The 12463-nt window shown below is 38.7% G+C and overlaps 1 long non-coding RNA gene across 1 annotated transcript in view; it reads left to right on the forward strand.

The window, feature by feature from the left end:
- The first annotated feature begins 12070 nt into the window (after positions 1-12070).
- Positions 12071-12463, forward strand: part of LOC148224828 (uncharacterized) — a 127089-nt gene continuing 126696 nt past the window's right edge. Inside the window, exon 1 of the long non-coding RNA XR_015801522.1 lies at positions 12071-12193. This is a non-coding gene — a long non-coding RNA (uncharacterized LOC148224828). The remainder of the gene's footprint in view (positions 12194-12463) is intronic.

The raw sequence follows: 12463 nt of genomic DNA on the forward strand, positions 1-12463 counted from the left end.
TGTGCTGAGATTAAAGGTGAATGAGTTCAAAAACCCATGGCTGTTTGCCAGAGAAAGTCCTGGTTACAGCAAAGGGGATCCAGGTAAAGACCTTTTGTTACCCTCTGCTGTGGCTGTCAGCTATCTATCATACCATAACTTGAAGGTAATCACTTAGAGTCTCAGAGATTAAAGTAAAAATCTTACATCAAAATCCAGCAGCTTTACTGAGAAATCAATTGGAAAGCAGAACTCCTAGGCACTGAATTCACTCAAACCAGACTGCACTAGTCTTTATTGCCTGCCTGCAGCTTCAGACTAGCCTTGTGTTTTAAGGCAAATCAAGTTCTATTTGGGCAGGCCAGCACACTCATTCTGGCAGAAAATCCTGTTCTTGTCCATTCCACCATTTGGATGTAAAGAAGTAGCTCCAGGTAAAACAATCAATTACTCATCTACTTCAGTTTAGTTTTACTAAACTATTCAGTTCAGTGGTTTAGTTTTTAGCTTAGATTATTTTACATAATGTTCATAATGCCTAGTGATTATTCCAGATTTTCAAGATAAATTCTGCAAAAGGTGGGAAGAGTATGATCTACTACAGACAGTTTCTCTGCCAATTTTTCTGTGGCTAATGCAAATATTTAAACCTCATGGTTGTGGGGTAAAGCATCTGTACTTAGCACTCAGTGGGTCAATTGTTTGCCTCTTTGCATTAGATATTTTAATACATGCACTGGAGCCACTGTTTCATCCATCTCAGAAGGACCAGTAACAATAATTTATTTATTTATGTGTAGCTATATCAAAACTTTTTAAAAACTTGTTTGTACTGGTTACTACATTATGTTAGGCTTCAGTTTTTTTTTTTTTTTAATAATTGAATATATGTCACCTGCACAAAGGGAATTTATTTAAGGATTAGGAAATACTGTCCTTTACTTTATAATTTTGTGCAACTGTCCACAGGGCTAATAGGACTCATCACGGACTGTAGATGGAAGAGCATTTTGGTATTTATGTAAAACTTATTATGGATAATTTAAAGGAATTGTTACAATGTGTGAGGCTTACACATTGATTGGGGGGAACTGCTGTGGGGAAAATAGAAGAAGGGTTTAAAGGACCCCATTGAGTGTATTCAGTTTGCTTGTCAATAGAGTTGTCTGACAGAACCTTGTACTTAATTAACACAGTTTTCCATATCTTCTTATATAACTCTACTTTTACTGTCTGTGTGAATGAATTCACCATCCTAAGAGTGCATGTGTGTGAATATGAATTAATTTAAAACTGGACTAGCCAGTGAGTAGGAAAAGAGATCTCAGTGCCACCAGCTGAAGTGAAACCATGAACCTCCAAGAGCTCATAGGTTTATGTGTCCACATCTGGGGAGACCAGAGGATCAGGGACCAGCTACTGGATAGATTGAGTTTCTAGGCCAGCTACTGGAGGGATCAATATTGCCCATGCACATATAACAGATGTGTATATTTATAAGTGCATGTATGGTCACCGGTGGTGTTCTACTGACAGTCTTCATCCTTGATCAGCTGGGAGGAGGAGCAGGGTTCAGGCTGCCTGTTTGTATGAGTGTCATGTGTTCCGTGCCTGCACTGATCTGTGAGGTGTGTGAGAGTATGGATATATCTCTATCTGTTTGCTGCATAAGTTTTATGCTTACTGGGAATGACTGCTGAACCTCGCTGCTGGCTGGAGATGGGCACACAGAGTGCAGCAAGCTTGCAGCTATCAGGCTGTGGGGTTTGGCAGCTTCTGAGAGAACTCCAGTCTGAGCTAGCAAAACCCTTTTTTAATTAAAAAAGAAAGCTTATGTGCTAGGATCTATTACTGCCAAACAGGATTAAACCTCCTGCTTGTAGATGGTGGTTTGTTCATAGATCCACTAACATTTCTCTCTAATCCTAAGAGACTTTGCTTAAGACTGCCTCACAAGCTATTTTCATAGAATAAGCAGACTTTGAAAAGAGCTGACAAGCAGAAGAATCATAAGTCGTAAACCATAAAGAATAGGAGGACTCATTTTAAGCTGCCTATTTTTTTAAACAGTAGAAAAAGCAACACTTCTGCTTCTTTATGTTTGCTATTATAGCAATGATCACTTTGCTATTAAAAATTATTATTGCAGCTGGGGAAATGACTAGCCTAGGTTCATTTTTTTCGGAGGGTTTGGGGCTTGGATGGGAGTTTGCATGCTAAACTGTAGAATCTAGTTTACATGTTTCCTGGGGCTAGAGACAGTTCACGTTCCCATGAAACTAAAAAAAACTTAAATTGCTTTTTGTTTTGAAGTGCAGTTGTACTTCTCTTGCTCTACCTTCACCCAGACATTGACATTACAGGGCACAGAGAGAAGGGACCTGTTCCAAGGACTCTGAAGACAATGCGTCTTCTCGCTTAGCAGGCAGATTAGTCTGGCTCTTGTAGAGAGGTAAAAGAACCTTGCTGTGTTCACAACGCAGAGGATTCTATTAGCTGTGCCTTTTTGTTTAATGTGGTGCCATAGAAATTCGCTGTAGATTATATGAACTTATATAATGTTAAAGCTCTTCTAAATCTTACCTGCAGTGCTTCTACTCACGGTATGTCTGTGCTTGCTCTATGTGGTGCTCCCTGAGTGATCTAACCAATCGATCTAGTTCATTAAGCAAGAAGAAAATGAACCAGGAAAAATATGGTGTTAAAGAGCTTTGCTAGTGGTACAGAACCAAAGGAGAGCAACCTTAGAATGGCCTGGGGCTCCTGGTCCTGCTCTCTTCTCAGCACTGCTGTGCCCAAACCTCTCAAATGCCTTGCACTGGTCCCCTCCAGAATGCCATTGCTGTGTGCCTTGGTTTTTCCATTTGGCTGATTCTTTGGGGCACCCAGAGGAACCTGCTTTTTCCCTTCTGCACAATCACAGGTCTGAAGGCAACGTGCTATCCAAATGAAATCTCTCTTTGTAGGACTAATTACCTTGCATGAGACGTTGAAAACATAGTTTCTCACTTTCTCATTCCTGCAGCACACTGGTTTCCTCCACTTCAAAGACTAGAAATGTTTATAATGGTTCATGTAAATGTGACAGGTCCTGGGCCAACTCAGCCCACCACTAGCTGAAAGTTGGTTAGGCTGTCAAGTGTGATACCATGCTCTGGGCTTTGCAGTCTGTGTACTCCACCTCTGCTGAGAGTGTTTTCTCTTCCTTCAGCCTTGCATTTGGCATTTGTCTAGTCACAGCTCTCTTGTCTAATATCTTCCTGCCCATAAAATTATTAACTAAGAAGTCATGATCTTATTTTAATTAATCTCCCAGTTTCTCTTCTACCAGGTTCAGAAGAATTTCTTTTTCTTTTAAATTTTTGGCACTGGTCTTATTCTTTTCCCTCCACTGCCTCCTCTAGTTTTCTTATTTTTGTAGTCAAATCAGATGTTTTCCTAGACCATTACACTTTTCTGCACTGAGGGGAAACTAGTTACCTCTGATACTACAGGTAGACAAGATTCTTTGGTTTCTTTTTTTTTCTCATGCAGGTAATTCCATAAAGCATCCCTTCTGCAGTTTCTAAGTTGAAAGGGTCAAGGTTTCCATGTGGATGAAAAATGTAAAGTCTGTTGGGTCTTAGAAACTCTTTTAAAGCTCTCTCAGTGCTTTTAGAGTATTTCATGGTTTTAAACATAAAAATTGAAATCACAACTCATAGAAAATTTTAGCTGGAATTGTTCTATTTGTTGAAGTAATAAAAAGCTAAATCTCACATTTTTGTAATAAAAAATGTTGCAAAACTGAGTCTTCTGATCTCTTACAGTCCTGCAGGAGCTGTAATTCCATATTCATTTAATTCTCAGCTGGATCCAAAATTCTCGAATGAAGCAAGTTCTCTGAGGGGCAGGTAACTGTTACTCAATTAAATTGTCAAGGGAAGACAGGTTGTAACAAATAGGAAGAAAATAAAAACCAAAACAAATCCAAATCACTGACAGTTGCCGCAAAGGACATCTGTCTTTGAGTGGGGGAAAAAGTTGCTAATTTGAGACACAAGCTTACTGTGATCATTTAGGTAATTACATTAAATTATAGTTAATGTAAGTAATTATAGTTATTTAGTTATGACATAATCCAGCACAGTTAGACTCAGCCATGAGACGTGTTTGCTGTCTTGCCTGCAGAGAGGGAATACACTCACACAGAGTGTTTGTCTACATCTTGTGTGATCCACTGCATCCAAATCTGGCACAGTGCTATTCACACGGCCAGGAAGCTCATGGAATGACAAGTGATAGAAATACGAAATGGAAGCTGTGTACCTTGCCTTCTAGCCAATGAAGGTTTGTCCTGGGAGTACTTTTTTCTAGCATTATGTCTGAAGGTATTTAAAATTCCTATGGGCTGCTCTGCTTTTTCTTCTTTCCTCCAAACTATTATGCTGCAGCATAATATTTCCCCTTATCAGGTTATTTTACTAATAATCATTCAATGTTTTAATTTTCAATGGCATAATTATATGGCTTTTTTTCTAATTATAGCTACTATTTTTCTTATCTGACTTAAACCAGAGAGGATTATTTTCTCCTTATTTCTCTGATGTGATGCCTCAATCAGAATTGCATTGCTTTTTTTGTTTCCCTGCCATATTACATAGTAATCTAATTTATTCCCAATTAAAAGATTCGGGACTCTTTTGGCATCAGTGCCTTTCAGGTTCTTGTCACCCAGAGGCTAATAGTTAAATTATTTTCCCACATGTATTAAAATTTAATCCTGCAGAGAGACTTACATAACTGCTTGTTTTTATTCTTTGTGAGTATTCTTATTGGAGCAGATAGGACTACTCAGAGTGCATAAGAACATGTGATATCAGGCTTTTATTAAGATGAATCTTGAATTAGAGTGAAAATGATGTCATAATATCAGCTTCTAAGTCTCTTAATGCTTTGATGAACAAGTGTTCAAATTTTGTCTTAGTTAAATTTGTTATATCAATAATTTCTGAATAGCACCAAAATGAATTGTTTAATTTAAATGTATTGCTTTAGCCTAAGAATGCTTTATGTCTTTTGAGGCTTTTTTTTTTTTTGAGACAAGAATGTAAATATAGAGTTCTAACAAGAATTGTGTTTTTGTTTTTTTAAGGAAGTTAAAATAATTTTTTCCCTCTTCATGCATTATTTAAAGCAGCCAGATGCTTTGGGTATTCTGCTTGCCTTTGGAAGGAAACTAACATTTCCAATTTAGGTTTATAATTTAAAATGAAATATCTAGGTCTCTCATAGTTAGTGTACTTTATTGCTTTCTGTCTGATTAAACACATTAGACTGAATTATCTTTACAGCTCCCCAGTTTGGGTCTCTCTAATGTTCTAAACTACTTTGTTGAGATATATTGTCTTCTTTGTCTCTAAGAACTGTCATTTCTCAGCAGCTTGGGAAAGTTTCGTATTTTGGCCCTCTTTCTTTTTAAATTATTTTCTTGCTAAAATCTTTAGATATGCACTGGCTCATCCACGGTTATTGGATTGAAAGCAGGATTTAATATCTGTGGCCCATGTTACACAATAGAATTGAATCTGTTCTAGCAATAGTGCGCCTCTTCTCTAAATCTCAGAGTTTATGTAAAACTCTGATTTATAAGGAAGTGTGTCTTCTTGAATCCTGATTCAACCATTCATCCTTGCTTTGCAAGTCTCTAAAACGTGCATATAGTAGAACGTTTGCTGAATAGACAAGGATGAAAGGATTTGCTTACGTTCTGTTGTGCTGCTTTATAAGAAAGACTAGAATAGCTGAAGATTAACAAATAAGAGAATCCCTTGGGAATTTTGATAGTTCTTTGGGATGTCTCAGCTTTTACTTCTTGAAACACTTTGGATGACCAGGTGAAGAATATGATAACAGGAAATTGAACAAGTTAGGTAGCTGGTCCTGAATCCAGAGATTTTGTCTCCACTAAGATTATAAAAAGTCAAAGATACAGATTAAATCTCTTTCTGCTGACCTGTTTGCTGGATTTTTCATTTTACCAACTCTGCCTATGGAAGGAAACAAATTTTTCATCTTCTCTTCTCTTTGGAATACCTCAATCAAGTCAGACTTTTCTTCCAAACATCCTTGTTTTTCTACCATGCTTATCTGGGTTCATTCTAGAGAGTCAGTGATAGATTATCTAGAAGTTAGGGTACCGGGTAAGACCAGGTCTTACCCCCCAGTCTTGTAAAAGCTTTTATGACTGACAAGAAAAACAAAATGTACCCCTACTGCATCAGTGTGATTATCTGCTTATCAACAGTAGCCTAAGGAAGAGTACACAAAGAAAGTCAGCATTTGGTATTTTCCAGAATATTTTTTCAGCTTCCAGTTGTTCATGACAGATGTATTTGTCATGATGCCCATGTCAGATGAATTGAGGGGTGTCTTTGCATTTAATAGCTCTTGGTGATTTTTTTCCCCATGATGTTGTCCTGTTAGTTTTCAGCCTACCTAGACTTTTGGAATTGGTGACCCTCAGTAGCAGTGAATTCTTCACCATGGGGTCAAACAGAAAAGATAAAGGAAGGTGGTTTATTTCTTCTGACACCTCCAGTTTAAGCAAACTCTTCTCTTTCTTGACAAAACTCTTGGCTTCCTCTCTAGGATGTTAGCACCGCATCTTTTGGTACAATATTAACATTCAGTTCTACTGCTACAGTCTTTGCTATAAACGCACCCACACTCTCACACATCACTTCCTCAAGAACTATTCACACAGAACTTGCCATGCTTTGGTGGCCAGCATTCAAATTCAATCAGCTCCGTCTGTCTAAATTTTTTCTTATCAGATTGCAAGCCTTGCTCAATCGGCTGCTGGATGAATTTTCCTGAATTCAGGTCAGCTGAAGGAGAAATCAGCCAGCTGCTGATCCTGCCCTGTTAGAGACCAAGTTATGTCACTATAATTCAAAGCCAATTGCTTCCTTCCCAGTTCAAAACTCTCTTTGTGAGCAGAGACTGAAAGCAGAATTTTCTTTTTATTATTTCAAAAATAGCAAGATATGGGTATTTTAGGCCAGACTGGCTTGGACAGAGCTGCCGAATTTTAGGCACTTAATCTAGAGCTGCTCTCACTGGCCTCTCCCTGTTCAGCAGAGTAAATTAATCTGTTCAAGGGACCTCTTCTGTTTAGGCTTCTCTTCCAAATTTTTCTGTAGCAGTTTGCCTTTTCCTACTGACTGTAAATAGAGTGCGAGGAAACTGGAAAACTAACTTGAACATTAAAATCTGTTCAGTAAAATTAGGCATAAATAAATGTAGGCAAAGGATGACATGAGATGTTGAGCATGGCAGAGTATGGGGAGCTTTCAAATGCATTATTTATCTGATCTAGGTTGCTAGTTATGGGATGTTAGTCTAGTAATACAGTAATGACCAAAGCTGTCTCTGAGATTTTTGTGTAGTAGCTCATGACATGATGTCTGAAGTCCTTCATCTGGTTCTGCTATGTAGTCCAGAAGGAGATCTATCTTGTTAGCATACATTTTAAATATTTTAATCATGTATAACTTTGTTCTCTGCTCCCAGCAAAACATCATGTGTTCTTCTTTATTGCACTTGTAAGATAAAAACTTCTTTGAAAGCAGAGCCCTCCTTGTTTGCTGCTGTTATACTTTGATATTCTAATCTCAATTCTGCCTCCTTTATCCTTTTAATAATTCATTATAATGTAATTTATAGATGGTAGCAAAAAAAGTGAGATCATAGCACAATGACAATTTAGAAAGTTAAAGTTTAATTACTATTCATTCACTGTACATTAAGTCTACTGAAAGAGCAGTATACTGGATTGATTGTTCTCTATTAATCTGTGTAGGAGAAAAAGTTTAAGCAAGTACATTTGAGTCTTGTTCTGACTTTCAACACCATAGCATAAATTAGCTGTACCCTGTGATGCTGCAGATGGTATATATACTATTTTTATAGACACGGTTTTTTGCTCTTTAGTTTTCTTATTGCCCTTTATAATCACTGGGCAATTGGTATGTAAAAAGTAAAACACTCAAGCCCACAGAAAGACATTTTTAATGGGATATATTTTTACAAGGACGAGCTGATCAAAGGCACTGAGAAAGAAAACTTTGAAATGAGGTGCATATCTCAAATAAAGGAGGCAATAATTCTGTGGTTGCCTGGTGATGTTGGCAGGAGAAGACATGGAACTTATTTCTTTGTTAATTATACCTCTTCTCTAAATAGATAAAAACTTGATACTGTTCATGTATGAGTGTCCCAGTGAAAAAGCTCTCCTGTCAAGAGAGAGAATAGTTGGAAAATAGACAAGAACTGCCTTGTAATTCTGTAATACAAGAAAATGTAGTACATAATATGACTCAAAAGCTCTCAGCAGCAAGATACGCATTATTTGTTTCTTTATGAAGTCATACAAACCATTATTTTTGTGTTTATAAGGCCTCTGCACCTTCTAATTATTGCTGTACTACTGCTATTTGCTGTTTCTGGTCACTGCTATGGCCAACTGAAAAGCTGCCTAATGGAAAAGACCTGGGGGTGCTGGTTGACAGCCAGGGGAACATGAGCCAGCATGTGACAGGAAAGCTAATGGCATCTTGGCCTATATAAGCAATAGTGTGGCCAGCAGGATCAGATCAGTGTTTGCCCTCTCTGCTGGTCACTGGTGATGCTGCACTTGAGTCCTGTGTCTAGCTCAGCTCACTGCAAGGATACTGAGATGCTGGAGTGGGTCCCAAGAAGGGCAATGAAGCTGATGAAGAGTTTGGAGCACAAGTCTTACAACGAGTGACTGAGGGAGCTGGGGGTGGTTAGCCTGGAGAAAAGGAGGCTCAGGGGAGATCATATCTGTTTTAGGCAGAAAAAATGCCACACTTGGTTTGTGCAAAGGTATACAGAAAGAGTGTGTCCACTCCTTCAAAGATCTAGTTAAGGATTTTTTCAATGGATAAAAAGGAATAGAAAGAAAAAGTCAGCTACTGGGACCAATGGGGTCTCATCATTATGGGGTGTCATCATTAGGCACTGTAACCAACGAGGATTTCAAATTTTACCCACTAGGATGAGAATGGTGTGTGTGTCCTGAAAACCAGATATGGAGATAGAGTCATGAGAGAGGTGAGTGGGGGGCTCAGTGCCAGTGGCTGGATGAGGACTGCAGACCACAGCCTTTGTGCTGAGTGTTGTCTCCTGGGGCTGTCTGTTCCTGCCCCAAACTCCAGTGTGTCTGGGGTGTGTGTATATATTTCCCCATAAATCCCATGGACCAGTTGGAGAGTAGAGGGGCCTTGAGTCTGGGCAGAAGTATCAAGTAGGTGGAGGTATTTGGGGGGTATTTTGGATTGGTATTTGGGGGGACCTGCCATTGTCGGGTGCCTGAGGGTCAAGTGTGTGAGCTGTGTGTGTGTGCAGTGAGAGCAGCTCCTGAGCCAGGGACCCGTGGGATGAATAAGGAGAGCCGGGATCTCGGCAGGGCTGCAGGGTGGGCAGAGGGACCATGCTGGTGCTCAGGGCAGGTGCCCGTGTGTCTGTGCTTGTGAACCCGGGCAGTGTGGGCTGTGTGCTGCACTTGTGACCTTCTGCCTCTGCCTGCCCAAGAGGAGGAGGGGACGTGTCCCTGTGTGCCCGTGTCTGGTGTGAGTCCTGAACGTGGGGGATGCTGGAGGCTGTGCCTCGTCCGTGGCTCTGTGTGTGACCAGTTGTGTGTGTGCCTCCTGTCCCGATTATGTGCTCAGCTTCACTCTTGGCTGAACCTGCAAAGGGGGACTGCAGACCCACAATCTTTAGCCTGGCAAGACCCCAGGTCTCTGGGATACTGGGCTGGGCTCCAGCAGCCAAGCAGGAGGGGTCTTGAGCCAGGGTGGCTGGAGGAGGTGACTGCTCTTAACTTCTCTTAACATTACAAGGCTGGCCCTTGTGTTTGTACAGGCTAAGCCAAATCTATGGAGTGTGGATAGACAGAAGCTGTATGGAGACACGTGCATTTTCTCCACCCTCCTACTTCAGGTTTTGAGCAGGAAGAAAACGAAGTTGTTCTTTCTCAGCCAGATCTCTACTTCTGGGTTGAGCAGCAGCAAAGATAGGAGCTGAGGTTTGGGCCAGCTTTGTTTCTGTCTGATCACTATGCTCTTTTGCTTTACAAGGGGCCTTCCAGACAACCTCCCAGAAGCAGAAGAAAGAGTGCTCTTATTTTCCTACAGAGATGAGTTAAAAACTGTCTAGAATTACTATTCATGAGCTTCATCTCTGGGGTGGTCAGCTGATACTATGATCTGATTTGTTGGCCAGCAGCATTCACAGAAAACATCTGGGAAAATGCTTTGTGAGCTGGTTTTGGTCTGCTGTCCACACTTCAGTCACCCCTGCTCTGCTGCCTTATGAGTAGGAACTATTATGTCTCAACTAAGACTATCATGAGGAATGGATATGTCAAAACATTATCTTTAAGAACTAAGTTCCTTTTTCATCTTTGAATATCCAATTGCTGCTAGAGACACATTTCTATTGTCTCTTGCCTTGTGCACATGTAGTGGTTTTGGCACAGCAGACTTTAGAACACCAGATATTTTTCCAAGAAGCTGCATGAGTAACCGAGTTTTCTTTTTTTTTTTTTTCATAAAATTAATTACCATCTCCTTAAACTGCTTTATATCCAGCACCTGAGTAAGAATATGCTGCAGCTGGAAATCTGAAAAAGGTCATTTTGCTGAAACATTTGTTAATAGGTGTTTGGGGATAGTTTTGTGGTACTTAATACTCAATATATAACAAATAAGACGCCACTTTATCTTATGAAACTGCCAGAAGTGAAAGTCCATAGAGAAATAAGAAACAGAGTTGTAGTAAGTGAATCATCTCTTTGTCAGACAGTAAATTAATTGTTAGAATCTTTTACAGACTGCTCAAGATGTCTAGCTATGTATCCTTCAGGATGTTTCAAGGAAACTCATTTCTTCAAAACAACCCTTATAATTGCCCCTTAACTCAAATATACTTAGAGTATGCTAAATTTTTCTCTGAAAAGAAAAAAAATACAGGAGGAAAAGGAAAAAAAGAAAGGAAAAGAAAAAAAAAAGAAATATCATAGGAGAGCAAGCAATTTAGAAGCATTTGGCTTTCTGTTAATGAGAAGAAATTAAAGTTTCATCAAGGAATTAACACATTGATGGGGCACTCTGTACAGCTGAATCCTAAAGAATATATTAATAGTAGAACAATTTGTGATCTGCACAAATAAGGCAACAACATTTACGCATTTTCTCCTGTGCTGGCAGAGAATGCTGCATGAATTGCTTCATTAGTATGCATTGTTGTGTGAACTGATTCCCTTGTGTAGCTGTAGACTGTCACAGGAGGTCTAGAAAATTATACAAGTATGGGTCACAGAATGATTTTTAATTAAATGTGGCAAATAACAAGAAATCTAAGTTTCTTCTGGAAGTAATATCGTTCTATTGATAATGCAATGACACTTTAATTCAAATTTCAAAATATTTTGCCTAGCAATTAATATTTCAATCTGCTGGAATATCTATTAAAGCTATGTAGATATATTTAGTTTTATCTGAATATTTATTTTTAGAGGTTCCTTTTCCTACAAATAAAAAACCCTTTGATTTCACAATACTTGTGATACTTCTATGTGAACTTTTGAGAACTGCATGTCCTGTGCATGCCCATGTCTATTTATTCTGCTTCTAAAATCATCTTTCCTGAGTTAGTCTTTTGATTCATTCCTGTGGCAGTTGTTTCTGACGATTTGTTAACAAATGTAAATATGAATCATCTAAAAAAGAACAAGAATCTGTATGGCATATAAAATTTTGAGTAACAATTCTTGCAGGCATATTTTAGCACTTTACGCTGTTATGATGTGCTAACTGTTACTTTTAATCAGCATTTCAGAACTTTTCTAACCTAAGCCAGGATGAATTTCGTGTTGTAAACCCCTACCCTTAGGACTTTTGTTCAGATATGCATACATAATTATGTATATATATATATGTATATTTACCTACACATAAGTATCTGCGCATATATATATATATATATGTGCATCTTTAGTGAAGGGAGAGAATTTTAAAGGACTGCCTTATTCCTATTCAAATTCACTATGAACTTTTATTTTGTCATTATATTTCAGCAGGAGAAGACGTAAGGTCTCAGAGTTACTTCTTTGCAATTTAAAATGCATCGCGTACCTTTAAGAACTGAGGTATAATCATACCTTTGACTTTTCTGCTTTCATCACATTGATTTTCCAGATAGAAATTGATTATGTAAATCAAGTATTTCAGCTTTTTGGTTCGTATCAGTATTTTTATTTAATTACTTCTTGCAGCATTTAAAGGAACATTTTATAAATCTGCACTGAAAACTGTACCTTCATCATCCTTAATTTTCCACACAATCAGCGTTGCTGAAACACAGTAATGCACCACTTCCTATGACTAATTTTTCACATGGAAATGTGCCCTACTGTGGT

This window comes from Sturnus vulgaris, chromosome 2, assembly GCF_052056855.1.
Source record: "Sturnus vulgaris isolate bStuVul1 chromosome 2, bStuVul1.hap1, whole genome shotgun sequence".
NCBI lineage: Eukaryota > Metazoa > Chordata > Aves > Passeriformes > Sturnidae > Sturnus > Sturnus vulgaris.